This window comes from Tinamus guttatus, unplaced genomic scaffold (genome assembly GCF_059628265.1).
Source record: "Tinamus guttatus ecotype Peru unplaced genomic scaffold, ASM5962826v1 Tinamus_guttatus_pri_ptg000031l, whole genome shotgun sequence".
Classification (NCBI taxonomy): Eukaryota; Metazoa; Chordata; class Aves; order Tinamiformes; family Tinamidae; genus Tinamus; species Tinamus guttatus.
The window spans coordinates 1,049,758-1,077,302 of NW_028288565.1; the positions used below are offsets into that span (position 1 = coordinate 1,049,758).

The following is a 27,545-nucleotide window of genomic DNA, read 5'->3' on the forward strand; positions in this document are numbered from 1 at the left end:
AATCATTTCTTCCATTGATGATGAAGCATTTTCATTGAGATATTGTCTTAATGAAGGTTCCTAAGAAAAGAAGGACATTCAAATATATTTATCTGAATCATGTATAGTCAGCTGAGAAGGAATTTCTGCCTGACTGAGGCACTTTGGTTCTAAAATTCTCCTGACTGGTAGAGGGGCAACTAATAGCTGGTAAATGCGGATCCACTTCTGCACCTACAAGCAGCTTTCGGAAAAACAACACATTAAAAAAAAATCTTTCAAAGTTAGTGTTTCCCCCTCAGCTTTTCTTGTAGATGAGGTAAGCACGAAAACCTATTCAGCTTCAATACAGAGACAGGGAAAAAACTTCCGCACCTCCATAGGGCACCCAGGTTCAAACACTCCTGACAAACTTTCAAACGAGGAGCGACATTTAAAGGAGGGGTTTGTTTATCAGCACACAACCAATGTAAGCAACTAAAACCCCTCTAGTTCTGCTGTGTGGAAACTGGGCTGCACAACAAGCAGGGCTCCAGGGCAGGGCTCCCCGGAAGAGCAGAGTTTGGGTCTGTATCCGATGGGCCCTCCCTCACCCCAGCAGTGTGGAACATCCCGTTGGGAAGAGCCCTGCCTGGGAAGAATGCAGGGGGGTGGCAGATTTTGAAAGATGCATTAAAATCAACGAGCTTTTCCACCTGAAATTTTTCACTTAGGAGTGGTAACAGCGCGGGGATGTAGACAGCACAGACATGTAACCCCCTTTAGAACTGTGCAAGATGGTGATTCCCAAGGTTTTGCCCTTAGGTTGTTTAAAAAATAATAATAACAAAAAATCTTTAACCATTTTGGGCTATGCAAATGGCTGACGTAATTAAGTACAAAGTAAACATGATTTCTAAGCACTGCTTTGCTTTAAAAGCCCCCCCAATGGTAACTCTACACTTTTCCCTGGAGCGTGTGTCACACCTAACTCCCATTGCCCACTGGAAAGCAGTTACAGATAAAACACTCCATGTCAAACATTATTTTTGATGTACATAAGCCATTAAAATGATACAAACTCTCCCTGTAAGTGTCACCTTGGTTATATTAAAAGGTTTCTAAGGTCTTTTCAGGATGATTACTTTTTTTTATTATTTTTTTTCCCCCCCGAGGAATGAAGCTAACCAAAGCAAGCTGTGATCAGGAAGCAAATTACACTGAATTACGGTACTCAGACCTGCTTTGGAGCACTTCCTGCCGCTGCAGGCAGCTCAGGGACTGCCTATCAGCAGGGATCAGTTCAGGCTGCCTGGAGCTGCCCTCCTTGCGCAGCAAAAATGCATCAGTTTGGGTGATGCTGATGCCCTCTGCACCAGGCGGATGCAGAGCAGGGGCTTTTCTAGTTGCAGCGGCTCAAGCCCTGTGGAAACTTCCTTTAAAGGCTTTGCTTTCCCTCACAGGCAGCCCTGCCCCGGGGTACCACAGCCAGAGGGGGCGGGTGAGGGGCTGCCCTGGGGCCGCCACGGCCCCTCTGCGCGCTCCGGGCTGCCCTCCTGCAGCCACCCGCGCCCTCTGCCGCGCTCACTCCCTGCTCCTCCGCTCTCGGCGCCGGCTCCTCCGTGGCACCATCCGAGGCGGCGGCAGCAGCGGGCCCGGGTGGGTCCAGGCGTGAGGGTCGCCGTGCGGTGGGGGGAGCTCATGGTTGGCCTGTACGTTCTGAGTGCTCCCCAAGAGTCACTTCTGGATTCATAGGTGAGAGGGACACGAGCATGTCCTGATGTCCCTCCACAAGGAAAACATATCCTTTTTGCCCAAGGCAACATATGGCACCGCACACCTAAAAAGTCACAGAAAGTCCAAAAAAGAGCTGCAGTCCCAACCACTCACAACTCACTCCTTGCCTCCAGAGGTTAAAGCTTTGCAGGTGAGAGCTGGCAACCAGGCACCTATAGAGGAATGGTTAGACAGCTGGGGCCATGCTCTCCCGGAGGACCTGTACAACCCAGGCCTTCAGGTGGAGACTTGCCCCTAACCTTTCCTTGATCCAGTAACAAGAGGGAATTAGGCTGCCTAAAGAAGTAAACCGGATGCCTAGGCAACTGCAAATTGGGAGGAGCCCTGTTGTAATCCAAGGCACGGAAACATAACGCCAGCCAATGATACGTATACACGAACATGGGCTGTAGCCAATAGGGAGCTGTTTGAGGCGCGTGCACACCATGTGGGCGAGGTTAAACTGTATAAAAGTGCTGTTATTGAGTTAAATAAACGAGTAAGATTCTTAACTCACATTGAGTGTACATCTTGACTCCAGCTGACTTCCAACATCTGGCACTCGAACAGAGACACTGGAACTATGCTTTAATGCAGCTTGCCTAAGCACTGAGAACCCTTGAATCTGCATCCCGAGGACATGGGTCAAGGAGACAGACGAAGGGTTGGAAGTCAGAGGCAGAAGGTCGGCCCAGATAGAGCACGCAAAAGGCACAGACCTACTGTGGTAAGACTGCCGAGAAAGGAAAAGAGAAGGGCAAGACAATGTATCGAGAGGCGGCACTCACTTTGCTGGGGCAAATTCTCGCTAAGCGAGAGGCCAGCGTGAGTATGAAGAAGCTTTATGAGCTATGCAAATGGGCACGAGACAAGGGACACTTGCAAAGCCCCAAGCTCCTCCAACATATTCTCTCTAAGAGATGAATTAAGCATGATGAACAGACCCTCTGCAAGCTTTCAATCTGGTGCAGAGAGAATGGGTTCAAAGCCAAGCCCCACCTAGTATTCGATGTGGAAACATGGGAAGACGTGGGGCGGCAGCTTTGGGATCGCATCACCAGCGAGGATAAAAATGTGAGAGACCTGACGACTACATGGAAGTTGGTCTTGTCTATCCTATCGAGCACTTCAGGCACAGGGCCACCGTGGCATTGGAAGATGCTGGTGTTTGAGGAGCAACTTGCGCCTGCTCCATCCGCGCCTCCATTGCCGGACCCTCCACCTGAGAATGAAGAACGGCCTGGCTGGGCCAAAGGCTTACTGGATCATCTTGAGACGCTTAAAAAGGGGACTGAGAGCGGAGGGGAAGCGGATATGGTAAAAGAAACTTGCTTTGATATGGGAGAAACAAGTGAGTGGGGAGTCATACATGTCATTCCTTGATCGCTTAAAGGAAGCCTTAGTGTGTGTCTCCCTGACACCTCAGGCAAGGGAGGCTATATTGATGTAATGAATATGTCATGCTCTTAAAGCAGATTGTTAGTTATACCCAAGTTAAGAGTTGTTGGCTTTGTGGAACAGGAGACCAATGTGACAACTTGTTAAGTGGATGGGGAATTTCAGGATGGTTACAATTGTTAATCCGAAGTGCAGGGATGGTGGTGTTGATATTGTGTTTTGTTGATGTTGTGTTAATTGTATCTTGCTTGTTGAAATGTATGTCTAATACGATTGAAAAGGCCTTAGGGAAGGGTTGGCTGGCTGAAGAACAAAAAGGGGACAGGGTTACTGTAGGTCATGAGCTGCAGAAAAGAGGAAGCAGCAAGGAACGAAACTGAAAGCAAGTTTGGGGAGGTGTGGCTTATGTACAGGCCAATCAAATAAACGCGTGAGGGGCTAGCAACAACCAATCCCGTGCGTCACATTGCGCAAAGACAGCTGTGTGTAACCAATCACAAGCGGCGCAGCGGCAGGGAGCAGCCTGTGGCCCGTGTCTGCTGGGCCAGGCCAAGGGCTGGGCCTGTGGTCTAGCGGGGATGGCAGAGCAGAGCGGGGGCACTGTAGTGGGGGGAATGGGGCCTTGCTGCCCTTTGGGCTGTGCTCCCAGGGGTCGGGGGCTTGCCTGTGCTGCAGGCCAGGCAGCCCTTGGCCCTGGAGGCTGCAGTGGGTTGGTCTCCTAAGCACGTCGATGTGCGCTCTCTCTCTGTGGCAGTCATCGGCCAGAAGGTGAACTTGGCAGCCCGGCTGATGGAGTGCTATCCTGGAGGGAGCCTTCCCTATGTCCTTGCTTTCCCTAGGGGATGCAGTGCTAGTGCTGTGGCGAGTAAATGAAGCCCAGGTGAGCGACACCATCAGCTTGGTGCTGAGGTGTAGCCAGCGGATCCAGCAGATGTACAGGGTGCGGAAGACAGATGTGGGCCTGAAGCTGCGCCTCAAGATAGGTATGGGGAGTGCTGGGTTGGCTGCAGCGGGCGCAGAGGCGTGCGTGGGGCTGTGCAGAGCCGCAGGGCACTTTGCAGCGTTGGGGAGAGGTGCTGATCCCTCCCTGCTCGGGCGGCTGCAGGTCTTTGCTGTGGGAGGCCCCTGTATGTTCTCAGGCAGCCATTTAGGAGCTGCCTGCATGCAAAACATGCAGAGAGTGAGCACAAGTGCCAGTGTGCTGAGGCCATGGTGGAGTTTCCAATGGAGCCTGGGAAGAGTCCAACTGTGGGGGGCTGGGGAGGTGCAAAGGCTGTGTGCCTCAGCTCTGCCTGTCTCTCCCCAACAGGGATCTCCGCAGGGCACATGTCCTATGTGACTGTGGGAGATGGAAAGGAGAGGCGCTTCCTGATCCTTGGCCAGGCTGTGGATGACGTTTGGCAGGCCCAACATGATGCCAATGTGAGTGACATTATCCTGTCAGCCCGCTGCTGGGAGCTCTGTGACCTGAGCAGGATCAGGACAAGGAGACTTGATGGATGTGCAGTGAAGGTGGGTGGGATGGCCTCTAGAGCAATTTGGAGGCCCTAGATGTGGGCCTGAGTTTGGAAGGTGTGAGAAGGCTGAGGAGATGAAGGTGGACGGAGTGGCAGGTGTTGATGTAGATGGGGAGCTGTAGCTATTGCCCTTCTATCTCAGGGATAGCACTGGACTCTGCTTACTGGGTTTGAGGAGGGGGGTCGGGGCACCTGGAAGGCTTTGGCCTTCGTCCTCTGTGGGTCATGGAGCTGTTCTTGAGCCCTTTTTGTTCTCTGTGTCTTTAGGCTACAGGCATGGACCAGGTGTCTGAGGGTGAATATGAAGACATCTTGCCCCAAGTGAAACGAGGCCAGCTGAACTCCTCTGTGCCTCAACTGGCAGGTAAGGGCCAACTCTGTGCTCTTCTGAGGTCACCCAGAAAGATAGGGGGGGGTTTCTCCAGGGGCCAGCGAGGAATGCCCTGTGCCCTCTCTCGCTTGCGCTTAGTGCTCATGCCTGAGAGCTTCATCCAGGGGCTGGCTGCTCCCTCCTCCTAGAAGGGGGCTGCTCTGGCTGAGCACCTGCAAGAGGAACAGAGATGCCAGTGGAGAAGAATTGTTTTCCCTGCGTTCCCGTGCCAGCCCCTGCTTCCCAGCACCCTCCTAGGCAGGCCTATGGCACCATGGCACCCGTGACCACGTGGCTCTTCCTCCCTTAGGCATCCTGAGGCCTGCTGTAACACTACCCCCTTATAATGTTCTGGGGAAGCAGCTGCACAAGTACATCCCAGCAACTGTTGTGCGGAAGGTAAGCCTGAGCTGCTGGGAGATGCATTTTGGGAGGGGAGGAGGGCTTGTGCACTGCGCAGAGGGAGTTCTCGAGAAAGCAGGCAAAGAAAAGGCTGGCTTAGAGAGAGCCTGGGGCTATTGGGCACTGAGTGGCCCATGCCAGGAGCCTGCCCGCCCGGTGCTCCTGCAGAGAGAGGTGGGTGGTGGGAGGTGGATTTCCCTCTGCGTTTTCCAGTGCTACGGCTCTGGACATGCCTGTGGGCTAAGAGTGAGCTTCCCCTGGAGTCCTAAGAGCATCACTGAGGGTGGCCTGTTGTGTCCATACCTGTAGCAAGGTGGTGTGTTCCTGGCAGTCATTTCTCTGCTTAGTGATTCATTGCAGGATTGTGTTGCTTGTGCTGATGCTGGCTTTGCCCAGAGGGGAGGATTTATTCCTTGCTCTGACAGCACCTGCTCCTGCCCAGCCGTGCGCTCTGCCCTGGTCACTGCTGCAGGCAGCGGGGGCTCAGGCAGAGGCGGCTGCTGAAACTCTCCTGCTCTTGTCCTCCACATCAATGACGGACAGGCGCTGGACTGCTTATCTGAGTTGCGTCCGGTCAGCTGCCTCTTTGTCAAGCTGCACTTTGCAAGGGACGTCAGCTTAGAGCACATATGCAAGGGGATCCAGGACAGCAGCGTCATTATATCGGATATCATCTATCCTTACAAGGGCGAGATCAACAAAATCTGCCTGTTTGACAAAGTGAGTGTGGGGGAGCCGTGCACCCCACAAAAGTGTGGGCAGCGAAGCAAAGGGAAGTGGCTCTGCCTCTTGAGCAGTGGGCAAAAGCAAAGCAGCTCTGCCTTGGTGCTGGGATCAGCAGGCTTTTGCTTGAGGCTGCTCTGAAGCTCCACTGGGCTCCACGGAGCCTGGAATCACTTGGAAAGAACCGATTGCTGTCGCCCTTGTCTCAAGGTGCGCTGCCTCCATCCTTGGCAGGGCTGCACGCTGCTGTGTGTGTTTGGACTCCCTGGAGACAAGGTGCCCAGCAAGAGCATCCACGCCTTGGAAAGTGCTCTCCGAATCTCCAAGGCGTGCGTCTCGAGGTTCACGAAGATTGAGTGAGTGGGCAGACGTGAAGGGAGGCGGGCAGGCGTGAAGGGAGGTGGGCAGGTGTGAAGGGAGGTGGGCAGGCAGGGCTGTGCCCGGACCCTGCTGAATCCCTGTCCCTCTCTGTGTGTGCCAGGGCGGTGTCCGTTGGGGTCACGAACGGGACGGTGTTCTGTGGAGTGGTCAGCCACGGGGAGGCACGAGTACACAGGTAGGACGCGGCCGCCCGAGAAGCGCGCGCCTGGGGGCTCTGTGCAGGCAGAGCCGCGCGCCAAAGGAAGCGGCGGAGCGGCAGGGAGCAGCCTGTGGCCCGTGTCTGCTGGGCCGGGCCTAGGGCCGGGCCTGTGGTCTAGCGGGGATGGCAGAGCAGAGCGGGGGCACTGTGGTGGGGGGAATGGGGCCTTGCTGCCCTTTGGGCTGTGCTCCCAGGGGTCGGGGGCTTGCCTGTGCTGCAGGCCAGGCAGCCGTTGGCCCTGGAGGCTGCAGGGGGTTGGTCTCCTAAGCACATCGATGTGCGCTCTCTCTCTGTGGCAGTCATCGGCCAGAAGGTGAACTTGGCAGCCCGGCTGATGGAGTGCTATCCTGGGGTAGTGTCATGCGACACAGCGACCTACGCTGCCTCTCAGCTGCCCCATAGCTGCTTCAAGGAGCTGCCCGAGGTGAAGATGAAGGGCGTTGTTGATCCTGGCCCCATCCATCAATATCTGGGCATCTCGGAGGAGCTGTGAGTGTCCTTGTTGAGCAGGCTGCTTGGGGGCACGTGGAGCCATGGGTCAACTCTTGGTCAGCACAGAGCAGCTGTGCAGAAAGAGAGCAAGCTGGGCCCTGCCTGGGCCTCCGTCCCTGGGGTTGAGAACATGGAAAGCCAGGGCAAGGCTCTGCTTTTGGCCTGCCTACCCATGGGCCTCCTGCTCTTAGGAGACTAGGAGTGATGCCGTAGGGATGGAGAAGGCTGGTGGGTGTCTGTAGGCACACAGGGCCTTGCAGCCCCTCTCCAGGTAGCAGGTGCTTTCCGCCTGTTGTGCTTGCTGCATTTGAATGTTATCCTGGCTTGAACAGATAGTTTTTTTTCTTGTTCGTCTTCACCTTTGCAGCATCTGCTGTAAGGCCCTGCTTCTCCAAGTTGCTCCTTGTGAGCAAAGTCCAGGGAAGCAGTTGGCAGGAACAATGGATGGAGTGTGGGCAGCACACGAGGCCACTGCAAAGAAGAGTGGGCACCCAAGGGCACACCCACAGCTCCATGCGTGACACTACACCCTCCAGCTTCTGCCTACTGAATTGACTTTATTTTTTCTCTTTCTCCTGCTAGCATGTTTGGCATGGAGCTCAAAAAGGAGAGGCCCAAGAATTCCCCCTTGCTCGGTAGGTAGAGAACACCTTGGTCTCCTGAACACCCATCTCCTGCCCTTGAGACCAGCTAGTCCCACAGAGGAAATGGGGAGGCAGGGAGGGAGGGCATGTGCCATGGTGGCAAGAGGGAAGGGTGCCAACGGTTCTTTGCTTTTGAGCTTGCTGCAACTGCCTGCTCTCTTGCTTGCCTTTGCAGGCCGGGAGGAGATTGCCCTCTTTCGAAGCTATGTGCAAGGCTACGTGGCTAGGAAGGAAAGCTGCATCCTGGCACTTGAGGGCATGAAAGGCTCTGGAAAGAGCCATTTACTCGCTGAGCTTGCCAATTTAAGTCGGGCTGCTGGGCACAGGTGAGTGCTGTTGAGCAGTGTGGGTGCATTGCCTCCCCTGCCTTCCTACTGATACTCACAGGATCCTCAAGGTCCCCTGCCAGTGTGCCTGGCCCTTGGGCTCTAGCAGCCCTCATAAGGCAACGTCTCCATGCGCCTGGGAGCAGAGCAGCCGCGTGCTCCCCTCCTAGGTCTTGAGGCCTTCTGCAGCCCCTGCTGTTGAGCTTTGGGCCAGGCACAAAGCGAAGTAGAGCCTGAGCCCATGGCATTTCCTGCAGCTGCAGATTGAAGGGAAGAAGCCCAAGTGGCCTGCCTGACAAATGCTGCAAGCGCTGAGGGGCTGGCCTGGGGCTGTATGTCCAGAGTGCCCTTGTTCTCAGCCCCACATTGTGCCTCTCCCTAAGAGTGTTGCTTTAGAGGTCTGGGACTCTTGGGGGCCTGTCTGAATCTCGGTGCCTTTTGCTTTTGCGCGGCAGGGTAGTGGCTGTGGAGCTGACGGAGCTCAGCCTGAAGCAGGACTACTCCGTCGTACGAGTGATGCTGGCCATGGCAATGGGTCTGCAGGCCTGCAAATCCTGCAGCGCCAGGCAACTCGTACTGCAGGAGAATGTGGAAGAGTGGCTGGCTGATCAGGGACATCTTGGGATACACAACCCGTGCCTTGTCAAGTAATGTACAGGGGGGTGGCAATGACCTGTGCTTGACCAAGGTGAAATAAGGAAGCTGCTGTTTCTAAGCAAGCAACTTGCTGAAACTTGCCCGTACCGGTTAAGGAAGGAGGCTTGTGATTGGGCCATGCAAATGCAGCTTAGCAATCTGCTAAGCAACAGCCAACAGCCAATCCTGTGAGCTTGGGAAAGCCCCTGGATACCTGTAGGGTATAAATGTTCACATATCTGGGTTAATAAACGGAGCAAGATGGAAAACTCACACTGAGTCTGTATCTTGTAATCCGGGTCAATCTCCTTCAGGAGAAGCTCAAAGGAGTCCTGGAAGAGAGCAGCTACTGCCTCCTCAATGCCCCTTTCCTGGTGAAGATGAGAGCGAGAGCCCTCTCTGGCCAGGGCCAAGGTCTGCTTGTGAGACGTCCCACGGCAGTGGTAATTTGGCTGCTCTCCTGGGCAGTGGCCTTAGCTTCTGGTGGAAGAGCCGGGGGATAGCACACAGCTGGTGTAGTCCCAGCGTGCAGCTCCCTGTTTGGAGTGAGTTCAAGTGCCAGGCTGCTGCTGGCAGTTCAGCGGCCTGGAAAGGCCATTGCAGAGAGGCGGCTCTGAGATGGGGCTTATGAGCTACTGCTGAGCTCGCCACTGCCTGAGCGCTCTACCCCATCCCAGAATACCCACTGTGAGGAAACAAGCTCTTCTCCTCTTGCCACCCTCTGCCTTCCTCCCTCACCTCCAACACACTGGCTAGAAGCTCTCTGCCAGAGAGCCTCAGCAGGAGCTCTTCTCTAGGCTCAAGCTGGCGTCCACACTGTCTCCTCCCCATTGTGTGGAGGAGAGCTAAGAGGCTGAGGGCAGCACCGTTTTGTTCGGTTGGGCTTGCGTGCTGGGTTGTCTTGCTGAAATGCCCTGAAAGGCTGTTTCTCTGTGCCTGTGCTTTTTGGCCAGTTCCCCGTCTCAGGGAAGGTTTCACAGATGAGCAGCGCTCAAAGGGCAGTAGAAGAGGAGCTGGCTTTTAAGAAGGTACTGCAGAAGATGAGCAATTCTCTCCCTCATGGACCAGAGAAGGAAAGCAAGCCAACAGGTTGAGGGTTCTGCAGCAGAGTGCTGGGAGGTGGCAGGAGGATGATGTACTGGAGTCATTGCCCATCAGAGGCTAAACGTCCCGTGCCAACCCCCGGGTAACTTTCCTCCTGTCAAGACAGAGGACTCGTAGTCAGGAGGAGGAATGGAGTCTTTCTGCATCCCCTTGTCCGAGAGACCTTCAAGTCCCAGAGAAAGAAAGAGTTGGGGAGATACTGAACTGCTAAGTAGCTAGGGAGAGGAAAGAGGCTGCAGAGCGTTCTCTGTCTGGAGAGGGGCTGGCCGAAGTCCCTCCCAGTGACGATGTGTGAGAATTGCTCAGAATCCACCCTGGAAACCTGTTTGTTTCAGGCTTTTGAAGACAACATCCTCTTTCTCGTTGACAACGCACACCACATCGACTCTTCCTCCTGGGCTGTTACGTCACAAGTGCTCAGAGACGTCCAAAGCTTTATGGTCATGGGCTTTGCTCCTGGTCCCTGCAGAGGACAGAGGCTCTGCAAAGCTGCAGCAGACGTCATGAAGTTGCAGCAAACAACCTATATTCATCTGGAGGAGCTGAACCCTGCAGCAGTCGTGCAGAAAGCCTGCCAGTACCTCGGAGTGGTCAGTGTGCCCCATGACCTAGAGATGTAAGTGGCAGGCAGGGCTGCTGAGCTCTGTTTTTCTGTGGCTTTCAGCAAGCGCTGTGTCTTCAGGACAGCTCACGTGCCAAAGGCAGGGGGAGTCGCGGCTGGTGAAGAGGCTGTTCTGAGGAGGGTCCTGCCTTCCTTTGCCTGTGTCACTCCCGGCTGCATCTGCTCCTTTCCAGGTTCCTGATGCAGAGAAGCAGTGGGATGCCCTACTACGGTGAGGAACTGCTGCGCTACCTCCACGAGCACAACATGCTCTTGCTCCGTCCCCTACGGAAGGATGATGGAACGGAGGCCAAGTGGGAGACCCTCTTCAATAAGCACCTTTGTGGCTGACTGCCTAGTTGGTGTGGTCCATCTTCCACCACCCCTTCTTGTCATTGTGTTCCCCTGTGAGTTTGGCGTGGCCAGATGGAGCAGCAGTCCAGAGCCTGATCTCCATCAGGTGTGGATTCCTGTGTGCCTTGCTGCTGCAATAGGCCAAGCACATGCTGGGGACTGGGGTGGCTTTGTGAAGGCCAGCAGCAATGCAGATTTGGAAGAAAATGACAAGCAGGGAGAAGAGGTGCTCCCTGGCACTAAGCTAAGCCCTGCTGTGGTCAGAAATGAGTATGAGCTGAGGTGGTTCATACCTGGAGCAGTGCTGCGAGTCCCGTGGCTGCAGTTTCCCTTGTCTGCAGCCCTGCAGCCAAACATGGCAGGATTCATCCTGCTGCCGTGAGGCCCCAGCTGCTCTAAGCCCTGCTGGGGGTGAATGCGAAAGAGAGGAGGATGGAGGGAGGGAAGATCAGTAATGCTCTCAAGCTCAGGCTGTGGGACGAAGGATCTCCCTAGTGGTAACCGCGTTATCCTGCTCTTTTGCTCTGCTCAGCTTCTGTGATGGAGGCTCCTTGTGTCGGCCCATCCAGAAGGTCCAGCATGCACCAGGACTGCAGGGTGTGCACCATCAAAGCTGATGTGAACCTGCAGCACACTGTGCTTCCGCCCACCCTGAAAGGTGAGGGGCTGAGCCCTGCTGTACCTGCAGCATTTGCTCGGGGGTTTCTGCTTTCCCCAGACCCTGCTCCGTGTGATTGCACGGGAGATGCGCCATGTTCAAGATGTGTGCCCTGCATTGCCCTTGCCCAATGGGTTCGGTCCCAAGGAAGCAAGGCTAAATGCCAGCGCTTCCTGCGTTAAAGAGAATGAGGCCTCGCTGGCCTCAGCCTGGGGAGAGGGCAAGAGACAGATGTGTGTCCTGTTTTTGTCAGGGATTGCACTGACTGAGCTGGACAGCATGAATTTCTCGGAACGGATGGTTCTGAAGTGTGCAGCCATCATTGGGTCGATGTTCACCACAGAGCTGCTGTTCCACATCCTTCCCAAGTGGACCAGGGCCAACATGAACCAGATACTGACCATCTTGGTGAAAAGCAACATCTTGAGGTGGCAGAATGCCAAAACGGTGGCAGAAGACAGCAGTGTTTCCCTCAAGTGGTCTGCCAGAACTCAGGAGGAAGAGAAAGGCAAGTGGTGTTAAGAGGAGCCCGGGAGCACCATGGGCTTCTGCTGCTCCTGGTACTGCTCCTGCTGGTGCTCCCCAGGGCCCTGTGCACTGCCCCTGTGGCCGTGTGTTATGGCCAGGGCAGCCTCACCGTTGGGGGTGGGCTGGGATGGGGAGTGTAGTAGGTAGGGACTGCCCTTCAGAGACTGCAAAGCAGGAGCTGGCTGTGGCTTCCTTGTGCTGCCGGTTGCAGTGCCTCTGACTGCTCTCTTGTTAGGAGGCAGAGCAGAGCAGTCATGCTAGTCTCAGTGAGGCAAGGGGGCCCTTTTGCTCAAGTGCGATGAGGCTCTGAGTGCAGGAGCGCTGCTTTCCTGCCAAGGATCCCCGCCGAGGGCTCCCCGTCCTTCATGCGCTGGCTGTGATGGCCCTGAGCTGTGGCCCCAGCTCTGGCTGTTGAAGCGCCCCATTGCCTTTCAGAGGAGCAGCAGAGCGAGGAGCTGCAGGCCGACGTCCTGGCCTTCCGCGCGCCGCTGCTGCGGGAGGCCGCCTACGAGCTGTGGCCCAAGGCGCAGAGGGTGGCCATGCACCGCAAATGCGCAGCCTTCCTGGAGGAGCAGGCGCACAAGTGCCAGTGCTGCGGCGGAGGGGACTTTGTGGCCTTCCACCGCTTGGCCGTCAGCAGCATCCAGGAGGGAGAGAGCTGGGACAACGATGCTGGCAAAGGCTGCTCTGCCAGCTGGACAAACACGGAGACCGTGGGGGATGAGTTCCCTGCCACTACGGGTATGCTGCCTGCGTGCTCTGCAGCCTGGGCCTTCCCACGGTGCTTGCACTATTCCTGGGGGTGCTCCTCTGTCTCCAGGCCTGTCTTCAGAAGCAATTCTCTGAAACCCAGGAGCGCTTTCAGTGCAGTGCAGATGCTTTCCCAAGAGAAGCTGAGTCCTCCCCCGAGCACAGCTGCACAGCTTGAGGCATGCTGTGCACAGAGCAGAGAGCATCTGTCCCCTTGAGCACTTTCCTGCCTTTCCCTGGAATCACCAGAGAGAAGCCCCTCTCCCGGCAGTGATGAGAGCCATGGAGTGCACCCTGCAGCCCAGCAGGTCAAGGTGCATTTCCTGGTGGGTGCGCTACCCTTGCCCAAAACATAACACACATGCAGAGAAGGGAGATCTTGGGGAAAAACGGCCAGGAAAAGAGGTGCCGCCCGTACCTTGGCTCTGCTGTCTTGCTGACAGAGTATGCAAGATGCAACTTGTGCCCCTTGAGAACTGAGGGGATATTTAACTCATGTGTGGTCGGTTCTATAGATATAGAAATATGGCTTCGTGCTTGACATAAGCTGACTTGGCCTGACTTAGGCTTAGGGCCTGGCGCTCGGAAGATCTCGTGATGTTACGGAAAGCAAAGGGTTAACAGAACTTAAGGCTAGTCAGCTGTCTTACTTTGAAGAATCAGTACCTAGCCATGTGGGGTGGCATTGTTGCTGATTGGTGGCAGAGCAAGCTTCCGCATTCGAAAGGAGTATAAATGTAGCGAGCAGTAAACAACAAATGGCACTCCACTTTAACCATATTGGTGTTACGGGGTTTGTCCCCTAGCAGGGTAGGATGGCCCTAGAGAGCCCGACCTCTGGGTGAACACATTTTGTTGCTGGAGCCCGGAGACGGCTACTAGCTGAGACCGGAGACAGCGGCCGGCAACACTCATGCTTTGTTTGCATATCCTGCAGGAGCCCAGCAGAATAAAATGAGCTTCTGGGATGAGACCTCACAGTGAGGAGAGCAGCATTTGATTATTAGTGGAAGTCAGCGGGCTCAGAGTCTCTGGGGGGGCAAGTGGAGTTCCCAGGTTTGCCTACTGCCTGTGACCCCAGCCGAGGAAAGGTCCGGCCTGCTGGGTGGGAGCTGGGATGCGATGGCTTGAGGAAGCCAGGGGGATCACAGTGAGGACTGTCCCATTGCGGTGCAGCAGCCCTGGCATCTTAGGGCTTTCTGGCTGTAAGAGAGCCCTGCTGCAAGCTGGGCATTGCAGTGCTAGAATGCGAGTGCCAGGTGCGCTAGGACATGCTCTTCCTCAAGGCAGGCAGAGCAGGGCAGGTGATGCTAGCGTGTCTCCTCTTTCTCTGTGATCTTGTCTCCAAACAGAGCCATGGAACAGTTCATGGCCAAGACAGAGAAGACGGTGCCCAACAAGACCAAAGGGATGCCCGGTCCTGCCTGCTCCTGTGAATGCAAGGCCACTGTGGAGTTGGTGCTCGTGCCCTTGGCTCACCACCATCTGGAAATGGGCAATGATGCCAGGGCAATATATTATCTGCTGGAAAGTGCAGCTGGCTACTTGCACGTCTCCAACAACTACCTGGTGAGCCGGCCTGCTTGCCAGAGCCCCCTGCACATGGAGTCCTCCCAGTTGCCTTGCCCTGGGCAAGCCCATTTCCCCCTTGAGAAAGGATAGGCCTCTGTGGCACCTGGGCATGAACAACTGTGCTCAGACCCAGGCTCTTCCTCCTGCTTGCCTCTCCTGTGGCAAGAGAAGCACAAACTTGGCACGAGGTGCACCTGCAAGGAGTGCTGTGCTGTGTGTGAGGGTGGGCATTGCTGGGGCAGAGGTGACCCGTCCTCAGAGAGATGCGGGAGGCAAGCAGGTCGCAGTGGTGGGGCTTCGTGCAGGATCCGCACCGACGCTCACCTGCTCTCCGTGTGCTTGTCCAAAGGCCTTCACCAGCCTGAATAAAGCTGAGGCCCTGAGGAGCTCCTTGAGTAAGGAAGGCAAGGGGCTGGCCAGCTTTGAAGAAGCCGCCTTCCTCAGCCTGAAAGGGGAGGTAAAGTGACAGGGAGGACCTGAGGGCTCTGCTGGTGGGAGGACTTGCACAGCCTCCTGGGGGCCCTGGGGCGGTTGTGGGGACATTCCTGGCATTCGGATGCAAGGGCAGCTGCTCTGCACAGTGTCTTCTGTGAGCCCTTTGCCCTCCAGCCAAAGGCAGTCAAGGCCGTTGGCCCTGAATCAGCCACAGCCTTGAAAGTTGGTGTGTCCTCAGTAGGAGCCCCTTGGGACTGTCCTTACAGCCCTTCTCCCATGCAGGTCTGCTACAATATGGGGTGCATATGGACTTGGCAGAGAAGACCATCAGAAAGGCACTGAGCCTGCTGAAGAGGAAATTCCCAGTCACCTCGGCGGGTGTCTTCTTCAAGTCTCTGCTGCAGAAGTCGCCCCATGGCTCTTATAGGAAGAGCAGAGACTCCTCCACCCCTCAAGAAGCAGGGTAAGACCCTGACGGGAAAGGGAAGGCAAGAATGAGCCATTTCCGTGCTGGCCTGAGGCCCTTGACCCACACCTGCCTCAGCTTCACTGCAGAGCGTAGCTCTTAGAATGGGGAAAGGTGCAGAAGGCCCCTGGAGGCCGATGGATGGTGGGGTGGCCTGTGCTGGGTGTTCGGGATGGTGTGGGTGAGAGCAGGGAGCTGTTAGTGGGCGTGGAGGCTGTGAAGGCAGTAGCCAGTCACCAGGCTGCCATGCAGCAGCCCTTTTGCTCCCTGCACCGTGGTGCCAGCACGTCCTTGTGAGCAGTCATCTTTCCCCGGTGCTGCTTCTTGCCCCGTCCCACAAGCCCTGCCTGCCTGAGCAGCCTCCTGCGCTCCCCGGCTGTCTCCAGCCTCCTCACTCAGCCCTGTGTGGCTCGTGGCTGGGCCCAGCAGCTTCTCTTGTGCTGCAGGAGGGAGAGACTCCCCTGGCTGTTCCGGCAGAGCCGCTGTCTTGCCCTCCTGCGGCAGCTCTTCAGCCAGCGGAACACGTCCAGCGGGCAGAGGCTCTCGCGCCTGGCAGCGCGCATGAAGCTCCGCACGGACGTGGAGTCGGAGCACGCGAGTCACGTAAGTGCCTGCTCTCTGCAGCAGCAGCAGATGTGTTTCTGACAGAGCTCCTTTGCCCTGCTGGCAAGAAGAGGCCAAATGCCATGGGGATGGCTACATGGTTGAGCTTTTTTTTTTTGCAAGCCTCTAGGAGGCATGGGTGTTGTTGGTTTGGGTTGCTCCTCCCATGGGACTGGTTTCCTAATTGTAACCAGTTTCTGTACTGTGGGATTTCCTTGTGACCATTTATATAAACCTCTTCTTTAGAAGCGCCCTGTGGCCCTTGTCGTGACATGGCCACAATCAGAAGAGCATAAGAGTTGGTCATCTGAGACCAACTCTTGGGTGAGAGGCTTGCGAGTAAAAGAGAAGAGGGAAAGTGCCCATTGGGTTCATGGCCTGTGTTCCCTAGGCCAGAGAATCCCCTTGGGGAGATTTAGTGTTTTGCACACTCGCCCCTTTGGACCATTTCAGATCCTGCAGTCCTACATGGAGCATGCGCAGCACTGCCAGGAGCTGGGCAGCCTGCATGAGTGGCTGCAGTACGGGCGGGCGGCCGTACAGCTCAGCACTGATGTGGAGCCTTTTGAAGGAGGGGTGCTCAGTGCTGCGGAAAGGGCCCAGGCCCTGTCCCATCTGAACCTCAGCCTGGGAAATCTGCCCCTCTCTGTCACCGTCGGTAGGTAGTGCCCGCACTCCCTGTGAGAATAGCTCTCTGCAGAGAGAGCCTGTGCGAGTCTGCTTCTGTCTCGCCAGGCTATCGCGCCATGAGCCTGAGCATGGAGCTGGAGAAGCCCGACCTGGACTCCAAGGTCCTCACCCCGCTCTTCACCGCGCTCTTTCTCCAGATGAGGTAATCCTGCTGCTGCACACCCTGCCCTTGCGCGGTGTCAGGGGGTCACTGCAAAGGCCAATGGAGTTGGCAGAAAGAGCAAAGGAGGGAAAGAGACGGAAGATGGGAAGGGGAGTGGGAAGTATCTGGAGCTGCTGGCTTGGATGCCACACCGAGGAGGTGCTCTATGGAGGCTCGTTGTGTTCCTCCGCAGGTACCCAGAGTGTGCAGAAGTGCTCTCCAGGCTGGAGAAGCAGGTGGCTGGAGAGCACAGGATCACTGGGCAGGCCTGCTTCTTCTCCTGCTGCCTCGACCTCCTGCTTTATGCTGGTAAGTGCTCAGTGAGGAGGGCCACAGAGAGGCAGGAGGCTTGCAGAGATGGCTTCTCTCCTGATACAACACTGAGCCCAAAGGCTCCAAGCAATCCTTTGGCTCCTTCAGCAGTGTGCTTGCCCATCTGGCTCTGTGGGTGTCTCTCTCTCCTTCCCTCTCCTGCCTTCTCCCTCTTTTTCTGCATTGTCTACAGGTGATCCCAGAGTAAGCTCAAAATGCTTGCAATTCCCATCTGTGCTTGCTGTGTTTTGGGAGGTTCCCCCTTCTGAAAGCTCTTCTCAGGCTCCCTCTGCTCTGGCTCCTGCAGAAGCGGGCACAGCTGTGTTCGTGTGTGCCTGACCAGGAGGTCCCTTGGAGCCCATGCGCTGCAGTTACTGTCGTTTGCTTATCAATGGCAGCAGCTCTTGGGTGGTGCTAGCAAGCTGCTCCATAAAAGGACACTGATGTGAAGATTTAATAACCTTGCATCACTCCTCTTAGTTTTTGCCTGCCCTCTGAGTGCTTCCTGGTGCCAAAATTGGCCAGCTCTGCTTGAGCTTTCTCCTACTGTGAAGGTCTGAGAAAGAACAAGGCAGTGGAGGGCAGTGCTGCTTCTCTGAGATACATTTGTATTACACAGGCTGGGAGTACAAGTCATTTGAGGAGTGCAGGAGATTCATAGAGGAGAATGAAGGCAACTGCACCCTCAAGTCTCAGAATAGCATCCTGCTGCGGCTGTATTCGTCCCTGGCTCTTTGCTACGTTACACACTTGGTCTTAGTGGAGTGGCAAGAGGCCCCCAGCAGTGAGTGATTCTCGTGGGGGAGGTGGGAGCTTTGGGTTTTTCATGGCCCTCATCCTGCGTCCAACAAGGCAGCTGTCCCTGGGGATGAAAGGGACTGGTGGGGAGAGGCTGTGCACTGGGAGCAAGGTGGCCAGGAGAGGGCCCAGAAGAGAGCCAATTCCTGCTTGTCTCTACACAATGTGTGCCTGTTTCGCTGTATTTTTGCGAGGCTTGAGCAGTGGGACAGCTTCCAGCAGCCCTTTGAAAACGCAGGCAACAAAGAGGCTCCTCACAGGCAATGGAGAAGGAGATCCCAGCAGCCCTTTCTAACTTCTGTGTTTCGGTACTTATACAACCTTCCCACCAGGGGTGCCAATTACCCAGTGACCAGTCCCAGAGAAGGGCACTCCCTAATCTTCTACAGGTGACATCTATATCCCCACATCTCTTTACCTTCACCAGGTGATCCTTATTAACCTTTCCTCCTAGCTATTCCCATAATGGTTAGCCTCAGAAAATCCTTTATCCCTCAGGGGTCAGCAGCAGGGCGAGCACCAGCTTCAGTGCCAGGGCTGCCCCGCGCAGGCCCCAGCACAGCCCAGAGCCTTGCAGGGCCCTTCCGGTTGCGCAGCCCCAGCCTGGCAGGGCGGCCCCAGACCCCGCAGCCCCGCACGGCCCCGCACGCCGGGCCCGGCTGCCCCCAGCCCTGCGACGCCCCATGCAGCCCCCACAAGATGGCACCGCCAACAGGAGGGCTGGGCCAGGGCTGCCGGTACCACGGCAGGGTGCAGTGTTGCCATGGCAGCGCCCGGTTCGGCCCTCCCATTGGCTGGGGCTGGGGTTGAGGGCCGGGCTGGCTCCTACTGATGGCTGCGCCAGCCAATGAGAGCCGCGAGGCGGGCGGTGGCGGCCGCTCCGGGGCGGGCTCAGGCGTGGGGCGGGCAGGGCCACTGGGGGCTGCAGCAGCCTCGTGGCCGGGCGGGCAGGGAGGTTCCAGCTGTCCCTGCGAGTGGGGCCGCGGGAGGAGCAGGCTCCGAGCAGGGCTGGCAGGAGCCGTGCGGCCGGCAGGAGCTCGTGTGCTCGGAGCGCCGGGCAGGCCGGCAGCAGGCAGGCAGGGCTGAGCGCCGGCCACGAGGGCTCTCCTGCCAGAGCACCCGCGAGGGCAGTGGCTCTTGGCTGTGGGAGGCGTTTGGAGGAGACTCCTGGCTCTGGTGGCCACGGGCAGCAGCAGGGATGTGCTGGGCTTGGCACCCGCCATGGAGCTCTCCTCCATCCCATCGGGGCAGCTGCTGGGTTGGGAGCAGCCACATGTGCCCTCTGCAAGGAGAGGCGCCCTGATGGCACCACGGGCACCAGGGGAACAACAGGCAGTGGGAAACACTTCCTAGAGGCTGAGAACAGGAGCTTTTTCTCCATGAGCGTGGCCAAACTGTGGCCCAGAGACATAGAGAGATGCTCAGAGGTCCTTCCTTGGAGATAACCCAGACTTGCCTGGAAAAGGTTCCAAGACAGTTCCTGTGCTGGGAGCTGCCTTGCGCAGGGCACTGGATGTCCTATTGCAGGCTCAAGGAATCTGCTCTCCTGAAGCAGGCTCCACAGATCCTGTGCTTTTAAACGTGCTCAGAAAGGTTCCTTGGTCTGTGCTACCTGAGCTAGAGATGCTCTGTCAGGAAAGAGCAGACGTGCCCTTAACACCTTCCTTCCTTCCGAAGGGCTTCAGCTGGGAGCCTTGTCCTTGCCAGGCTCCAAAACCGTGACTCATACCAGGATTTTTGTATCCCATGAATATTTCCCAGCTTTCCTTCATCTGATCCCGAGGAAAACCATTTCTCAGCTTGTGCCTTACCTGATCCCGGGAATTCTCCTTGACACCTCTAGGTCGTGTTTGTTCCTGGATATAGTTCCAGGCACCCTGGATTCTCCTGGCACCCTGCCTGTCTTTGGGATCTGTAGAGCCCCGGCACCCTGGATCTGCCCGACTTTGACTCCAGGCACCTCAGGACAGGCCCCCACACTGCAGTGCTGCTGTGCAGACTCCTGCACGGAGCCCGTGAGGCACTGCTGGCCTCAGGAGCTGCATTTCGGCTTGGTCACAAGTTGGGGAGATTACCGTCTCCCAGCTCCCCAACTACTGAAGCTTGTGAGCATCCCCACAAGCAACATCCCTCTCCTCCATGTCCTTGCACAGTCCAGGGGCAAATCGTGCAGAAGGGAGACCCCATCCCCCTTGAATGCTGTCAGAGCTGAAGCTTTGCAAGCCACTGCAAAGGGCACCAGGACCTTTGCTCATTTCTTTGGGTTGTTTATTTGGCCTCTAGCACGCTGTCTATGTCACAGGGGGCTGCACTTCACACCTGGGTTCTCTCCCTTTTCTCTCCCCTTTCTCCTGTGTGTGTGCTCAGTTTCCTCTGCACCAGGATCATGGGAAATACTGGTTTGGGCGAGTTTCCTTGAAGCTGTGACAAGTTGTGGAGCTGAAGGCCTCATGGAGGGAAGTCTGGCACATGGCTGTTTCCCCACGCTCCCTTCTGCTCCCAGCCTGAGGGCTCCAGAAGGTCTCCAGGAAGGGCAGAACTTTCGGTGTTGGTGGCTTGGGTTTCCTTTGACATCCCCAAGTTCTGCTTGGGTCACTGTGAGCAGCCAAGGAAATTCCTCTTCTCTAGAGTCCCGTATCAGAGGATTCTCCCTACTTTTGCACAGAAGCGCAGGCGAGTCCAGGATCCCCATGAAGAGCATTTGCCCACATCAGGGCCCAGGACTCCCAGGAGCTCGTGGCTCTCCCAGGCCCCTGCTTAAGCTGACAAATTCTAACATAGCCTTTTATCTGTGCTCCATAAACCTTTGCAAATAGCTGTGCAAGGCTTGAAGAACGGTGGGCTTCTGCTGCTCCTGGTGCTGCTGCTGCTGGGGCTCCCCAGGGCATGGTGCACTGCCCCTGTGGCCGTGTGTAATGGCCAGGGCAGCCTCACCGTTGGGGTTGGGTTGGGATGGGGAGTGTAGTAGGTAGGGACTGCCCTTCAGAGACTGCAAAGCAGGAGCTGGCTGTGGCTTCCTTGTGCTGCTGGTTGCAGTGCAGCTGACTGCTGTCTGTTGGGATGCAGAGCAGAGCAGCAGCCTGTTGCATGGGCCATGCTAGTCTCAGCGAGGCAAGGGGACCCTTTTGCTCGAGTGCGGCGGGGCACTGAGTGCAGGAGCGCTGCTTTCCTACCAAGGATCCCCGCCGAGGGCTCCCCGTCCTTCATGCGCTGGCTGTGATGGCCCTGAGCTGTGGCCCCAGCTCTGGCTGTTGCAGCACCCCGTTGCCTTTCAGAGGAGCAGCAGAGCGAGGAGCTGCAGGCCGACGTCCTGGCCTTCCGCGCACCGCTGCTGCGGGAGGCCGCCTACGAGCCCAAGGCGCAGAGGGCGGCCATGCACCGCAAGTGCGCAGCCTTCCTGGAGGAGCAGGCGCACAAGTGCCAGTGCTGCGGCGGAGGGGACTTTGTGGCCTTCCACTGCTTGGCCGTCAGCAGCACCCAGGAGGGAGAGAGCTGGGACAACGATGCTGGCGAAGGCTGCCCTGCCAGCTGGACAAACACGGAGACCATGGGGGATGAGCTCCCTGCCACTACGGGTAGGCTGCCTGCGTGCTCTGCAGCCTGGGCCTTCCCACGGTGCTTGCACTATTCCTGGGGGTGCTCCTCTGTCTCCAACCGTGTCTGCAGAAGTAGTTCCCCGAAAACCCAGGGGTGCTTTCAGTGCAGTGCAGATGCTTTCCCAAGAGAAGCTGAGTCCTCCCCTGAGCATAGCTGCACAGCTTGAGGCATGCTGTGCACAGAGCATAGAGCGTCTGTCCCCTTGAGCACCTTCCTGCCTTTCCCTGGAATCACCAGAGAGAAGCCCCTCTCCCGGCAGTGACGAGAGCCTTGGGGTGCATCCTGCAGCCCAGCAGGTCAAGGTGCATTTCCTGGTGGGTGCGCTACCCTTGCCCAAAACATAACACACCTTCAGAGAAGGGAGATATTGGGGGAAAAACGGCCAGGAAAAGAGGTGCCGCCCATGCCTTGGCCCTGCTGTCTTGCTGACAGAGTATGCAAGATGCAACTTATGCCCCTTGAGAACTGAGGGGATATTTAACTGATGTGTGGTCGGCTCTATAGATATAGCAATATGGCTTCGTGCTTGACATAAGCTGACTTGACCTGACTTAGGCTTAGGGCCTGGCGCTCGGAAGATCTCGTGATGTTACGGAAAGCAAAGGGTTAACAGAATTAAGGCGAGTCAGTTGTCTTACTTTGAAGAATCAGTACCTAGCCATGTGGGGTGGCATTGTTGCTGATTGGTGGCAGAGCAAGCTTCCGCATTCGAAAGGAGTATAACTGTAGCGAGCAGTAAACAACAAATGGCACTCCAACCATATTGGTGTTACGGGGTTTGTCCCCTAGTGGGGTAGGATGGCCCCGGAGAGCCTGACCTCTGGGTGAACACGTTTTGTTGCTGGAACCCGGAGACGGCTACTAGCTGAGACCGGAGACAGCGGCCGGCAACACTCATGCTTTGTTTGCAGATCCTGCAGGAGCCCAGCAGAATAAAATGAGCTTCTGGGATGAGACCTTACGGTGAGGAGAGCAGCATTTGATTATTAGTGGAAGTCAGTGGCCTCAGGGTCTCCAGCGGGGCATTGGAGTTCCCAGGTTTGCCTACTGCCTGTGACCCCAGCCGAGGAAAGGGCCGGCCTGCGGGGTGGGAGCTGGGATGCGATGGCTTGAGGAAGCCAGGGGGATCACAGTGAGGACTGTCCCATTGTGGCGCAGCAGCCCTGGCATGCTAGGGCTTTCTGGCTGTAAGAGAGCCCTGCTGCAAGCTGGGCATTGCAGTGCTAGAATGCGAGTGCCAGGTGCGCTAGGAGGTGCTCTTCCTCGAGGCAGGCAGAGCAGGGCAGATGATGCTAGTGCGTCTCCTCTTCCTCTGTGATCTTGTCTCCAAACAGAGCCACAGAACAGTTTATGGCCAGGACAGAGCAGACGGTGCCCGACAAGACCAAAGGGATGCCCGGTCCCGCCTGCTCCTGTGAATGCAAGGCCACTGTGGACTTGGTGCTGGTGCCCTTGGCTCACCACCACCTGGAAATGGGCAATGATGCCAGGGCAATTTATGATCTGCTGCAGAGTGCAGCTGGCTACTTGCACGTCTCCAACAACTACCTGGTGAGCCGGCCTGCTTGCCAGAGCCCCCTGCACATGGAGTCCTCCCAGTTGCCTTGCCTGGGCAAGCCCATTTGCCCCTTGAGAAAGGACAGGCCTCTGTGGCACCTGGGCATGAACGACTGTGCTCAGGCCCAGGCTCTTCCTCCTGCTTGCCTCTCCTGTAGCAAGAGAAGCAGAACATCGGCACGAGGTGCACCTGCAAGGAGTGCTGTGCTGTGTGTGAGGGTGGGCATTGCCAGGGCAGAGGTGACCCGTCCTCAGAGTGATGCGGGAGGCAAGCAGGTCGCAGTGGTGGGGCTTCATGCAGGATCCGCACCGACGCTCACCTGCTCTCCGTGTGCTTGTCCAAAGGCCTTCACCAGCCTGAAGAAAGCTGAGGCCCTGAGGAGCTCCTTGAGTAAGGAAGGCAAGGGGCTGGCCAGCTTTGAAGAAGCCGCCTTCCTCAGCCTGAAAGGGGAGGTAAAGTGACAGGGAGGACCTGAGGGCTCTGTTGGCGGGAGGACTTGCACAGTCTCCTGGGGGCCCTGGGGTGGTTGTGGGGACATTCCTGGCATTTGGAGGCACGGGCGGCTGCTCTGCACAGTGTCTTCTGTGAGCCCTTCGCCCTCCAGCCAAAGGCAGTCAAGGCCCTTGGCCCTGAATCAGCCACAGCCTTGAAAGTTGGTGTGTCCTCAGTGGGAGCCCCTTGGGACTGTCCTTACAGCCCTTCTCCCATGCAGGTCTGCTACAATATGGGGTGCATGGACTTGGCAGAGAAGACCATCAGAAAGGCACTGAGCCTGCTGAAGAGGAAATTCCCAGTCACCTCGGCGGGTGTCTTCTTCAAGTCTCTGCTGGAGAAGTCGCCCCATGGCTCTTATAGGAAGAGCAGAGACTCCTCCACCCCTCAAGAAGCAGGGTAAGACCCTGACGGGAAAGGGAAGGCAAGAACGAGCCATTTCCGTGCTGGCCTGAGGTCCTTGGCCCACACCTGCCTCAGCTTCACTGCAGAGCGTAGCTCTTAGCACGGGGAAAGGTGCAGAAGGCCCTGGAGGCTGATGGATGGTGAGGTGGCCTGTGCTGGGTGTTCGGGATGGTGTGGGTGAGAGCAGGGAGCTGTTAGCGGGCGTGGAGGCTGTGAAGGCAGTAGCCAGTCACCAGGCTGCCATGCAGCAGCCCTTTTGCTCCCTGGGCTGTGCTGCCAGCACGTCCTTGTGAGCAGTCATCTTTCCCTGGTGCTGCTTCTTGCCCCTGTCCCACGAGCCCTGCCTGCCTGAGCAGCCTCCTGCGCTCCCCGGCTGCCCCTGGCCCCCTCACTCAGCCCCCTGTAGCTCGTGGCTGGGCCCAGCAGCTTCTCCTGTGCGGCAGGAGGGAGAGGCTCCCCTGGCTGTTCCGGCAGAGCCGCTGCCTTGCCCTCCTGCGGCAGCTCTTCAGCCAGCAGAACACGTCCAGCAGGCAGAGGCTCTCGCGCCTGGCAGCGCGCATGAAGCTCCGCGCGGACGTGGAGTCTGCGCACGCGAGTCACGTGAGTGCCTGCTCTCTGCAGCAGCAGCAGACGCGTTTCTGACACAGCTCCTTTGCCCTGGCTGGCAAGAGGAGGCCAAATGCCACAGGGATGGTCACATGCTTGAGCTTTTCTTTGCAAGCCTTCAGGAGGCGTGGGTGTTGTTGGTTTGGGTTGCTCCTCCCATGGGATTGCTTTCCTGATTGTAACCAGTTTCTATACTGTGGGATTTCCTTGTGTCCATTTTTATAAACCTCTTCTTTAGAAGCACTCTGTGGCCCTTGTCGTGACATGGCCACAATCAGAAGAGCATAAGAAGAGTTGGTCATCTGAAACCAACTCTTGGGTGAGCGGCTTGCGAGTAAAAGAGAAGAGGGAAAGTGCCCATTGGGTTCATGGCCTGTGTTCCCTAGGCCAGAGAATCCCCTTGGGGAGATTTAGTGTTTTGCACACTCACCTCTTTGGACCATTTCAGATCCTGTGGTCCTACATGGAGCACGCGCAGCACTGCCAGGAGCTGGGCAGCATGGATGAGTGGCTGCAGTACGGGTGGGCGGCCGTGCGGCTCAGCGCTGACGTGGAGCCTTTTGAAGGAGGGGTGCTCAGTGCTGCGGAAAGGGCCCAGGCCCTGTCCCATCTGAACCTCAGCCTGGGAAATCTGCCCCTCTCTGTCACCGTCGGTAGGTAGTGCCCGCACTCCCTGTGAGAAGAGCTCTCTGCAGAGAGAACTGTGGGTTTTTCATGGCCCTCGTCCTGCATCCAACAAGGCGGCTGTCCCTGGGGATGAAAGGGACTGGTGGGGAGAGGCTGTGCACTGGGAGCAAGGTGGCCAGGAGAGGGCCCAGAAGAGAGCCAATTCCTGCTTGTCTCTACACAATGTGTGCCTGTTTTGCTGTATTTTTGCGAGGCTTGAGCAGTGGGACAGCTTCCAGCAGCCCTTTGAAAAGGCAGGCGACAGAGAGGCCCCTCACAGGAGCCAGAGCGCCCGCGAGGGCAGCGGTGGCTCTTGGCTGCGGGAGGTGTTTGGAGGAGACTCCTGGCTCTGGCGGCCACAGGCAGCAGCAGGGATGTGCTGGGCTTGGCACCCGCCATGGAGTTTTCCTCCATCCCATCGGGGCAGCTGCCGGGTTGGGAGCAGCCACATGTGCCCTCTGCAAGGAGAGGCGCCCTGATGGCACCACGGGCACCAGGGGAACAACAGGCAGTGGGAAACACTTCCTAGAGGCTGAGAACAGGAGCTTCTTTTCCATGAGTGGGGCCAAACTGTTGCCCAGAGACATAGAGAGATGCTCAGATTTCCCTCATTGGAGATAACCCAGACTTGCCTGGAAAAGGCTCCAAGATGGTTCCTGTGCTGGGAGCTGCCTTGTGCAGGGCACTGGACACCGTATTGCAGGCTCAAGGAATCTGCTCTCCTGAGGCAGGCTCCACAGATCCTGTGCTTTTAAACGTGCTCAGAAAGGTTCCTTGGTCTGTGCTACCTGAGCTAGAGATGCTCTGTCAGGAAAGAGCAGACGTGCCCTTAACACCTTCCTTCCTTCCTTCCGGAGGGCTTTAACTGGGAGCCTGGATCCTGCCAGGCTCTAAAACTGTGACTCATGCCAGGATTTTTGTATCCCATGAATATTTCCCAGCTTTCCTTCATCTGATCCCGAGGAAAGCCATTTCTCAGCTTGGGCCTTAGCTGATCCCGGGAATTCTCCTTGACACCTCCAGGTTGTGTTTGTCTCTTGGATATGGTTCCAGGCACCCTGGATTCTCCCGGCACCCTGCCTGTCTTTGGGATCTGTAGAGCCCCAGCACCCTGGATCTGCCGCACTTTGACCCCAGGCACCTCAGGACAGGCCCCCACACTGCAGTGCTGCTGTGCAGCCTCCCGCATGGAGCCCGTGAGGCACTGCCGGCCTCAGGAGCTGCATTTCGGCTTGGTCACAAGTTGGGGAGATGACCGTCTCCCAGCTCCCCAGCTACTGAAGCTTGTGAGCATCCCCACAAGCAACATCCCTCTCCTCCATGTCCTTGCACAGTCCAGGGGCAAATCGTGCAGAAGGGAGACCCTGTCCTCCTTGAATGCTGTCAGAGCTGCAGCTTTGCAAGCCACTGCAAAGGGCAGCAGGACCTTTGCTCATTTCTTTGGGTTGCTTATTTGGCCTCTAGCACCCTGCCTATGGCACAGGGGGCTGCACTTTACACCTGGGGTCTCTCCCCTTTCTCTCCCCTTTCTCCTGTGTGTGTGCTCAGTTTCCTCTGTGCACCAGGATCATGGGAAATACTGGTTTGGGCGAGTTTCCTTGAAGCTGTGACAAGTTGTGGAGCTGAAGGCCTCATGGAGGGAATTCTGGCACACGGCTGTTTCCCCACGCTCCCTCCTGCTCCCAGTCTGAGAGCTCCAAAAGGTCTCCAGGAAGAGCAGTGTTGGGAACAATATAACCCTGCCTATCAGGACAGACTGGAATGTGAGGAAGTGGGGACTGGCCTGAGGAGAAGAGCCTGGGTGTTAGGAGCGAGGCCATATGAGCCAGTGGTGCGTGTGCACATGAAAAAGGTGTAAGGGACTGTTTTGGATTGTGTTTGTCTCGACATTGTTGCCGTACCATTTAGGACTTCTTGACCTTCCTATTGCTGTTAGCAATATGGAAATGTAGAATGCAAGAGAAGATGACAAACAGCTCATCCCAGAGACCATCTCCAGGCACATGAAGGAAAAGAGGGTGTTCAGGAGTAGTCAGTGTGGATTCCCCAAAGGGAAGTTGTGACTGGCTGGCTGGATGAGAGGAGAGCAGTGGATGTTGTCTACTTTGACTTCAGCAAGGCTTTCAACATCGTCTCGCACAACATCCATGTGGGCAAGCTCAGTTAAGTGTGGGTTAGACGAGTGCACAGTGAGGTGGATGGAGAACTGGCTGGACGGCAGCGCTCAGAGGGTTGTGATAAACGGTGCCTAGTCTAGTTGGAGGCCTGTGGCCAGTGGTGTCCCCGAGGGGTCAGTACTGGGCCCAGTACTGTACAATATATTCATCAATGCAGTGCAATTTATTCACCAATGACTTGGAGGTGGACAGAGTGGCCCCTCAGCAAG

General features: G+C 56.7%; 2 pseudogenes; both read left to right on the plus strand.

The window, feature by feature from the left end:
* The first annotated feature begins 3,048 nt into the window (after nt 1-3,048).
* On the plus strand, nt 3,049-7,217 carry LOC148596109 (adenylate cyclase type 10-like; annotated as a pseudogene).
* An 892-nt stretch (nt 7,218-8,109) lies between these two features.
* On the plus strand, nt 8,110-25,154 carry LOC148596110 (adenylate cyclase type 10-like; annotated as a pseudogene).
* The last annotated feature ends 2,391 nt before the right edge of the window (nt 25,155-27,545 follow it).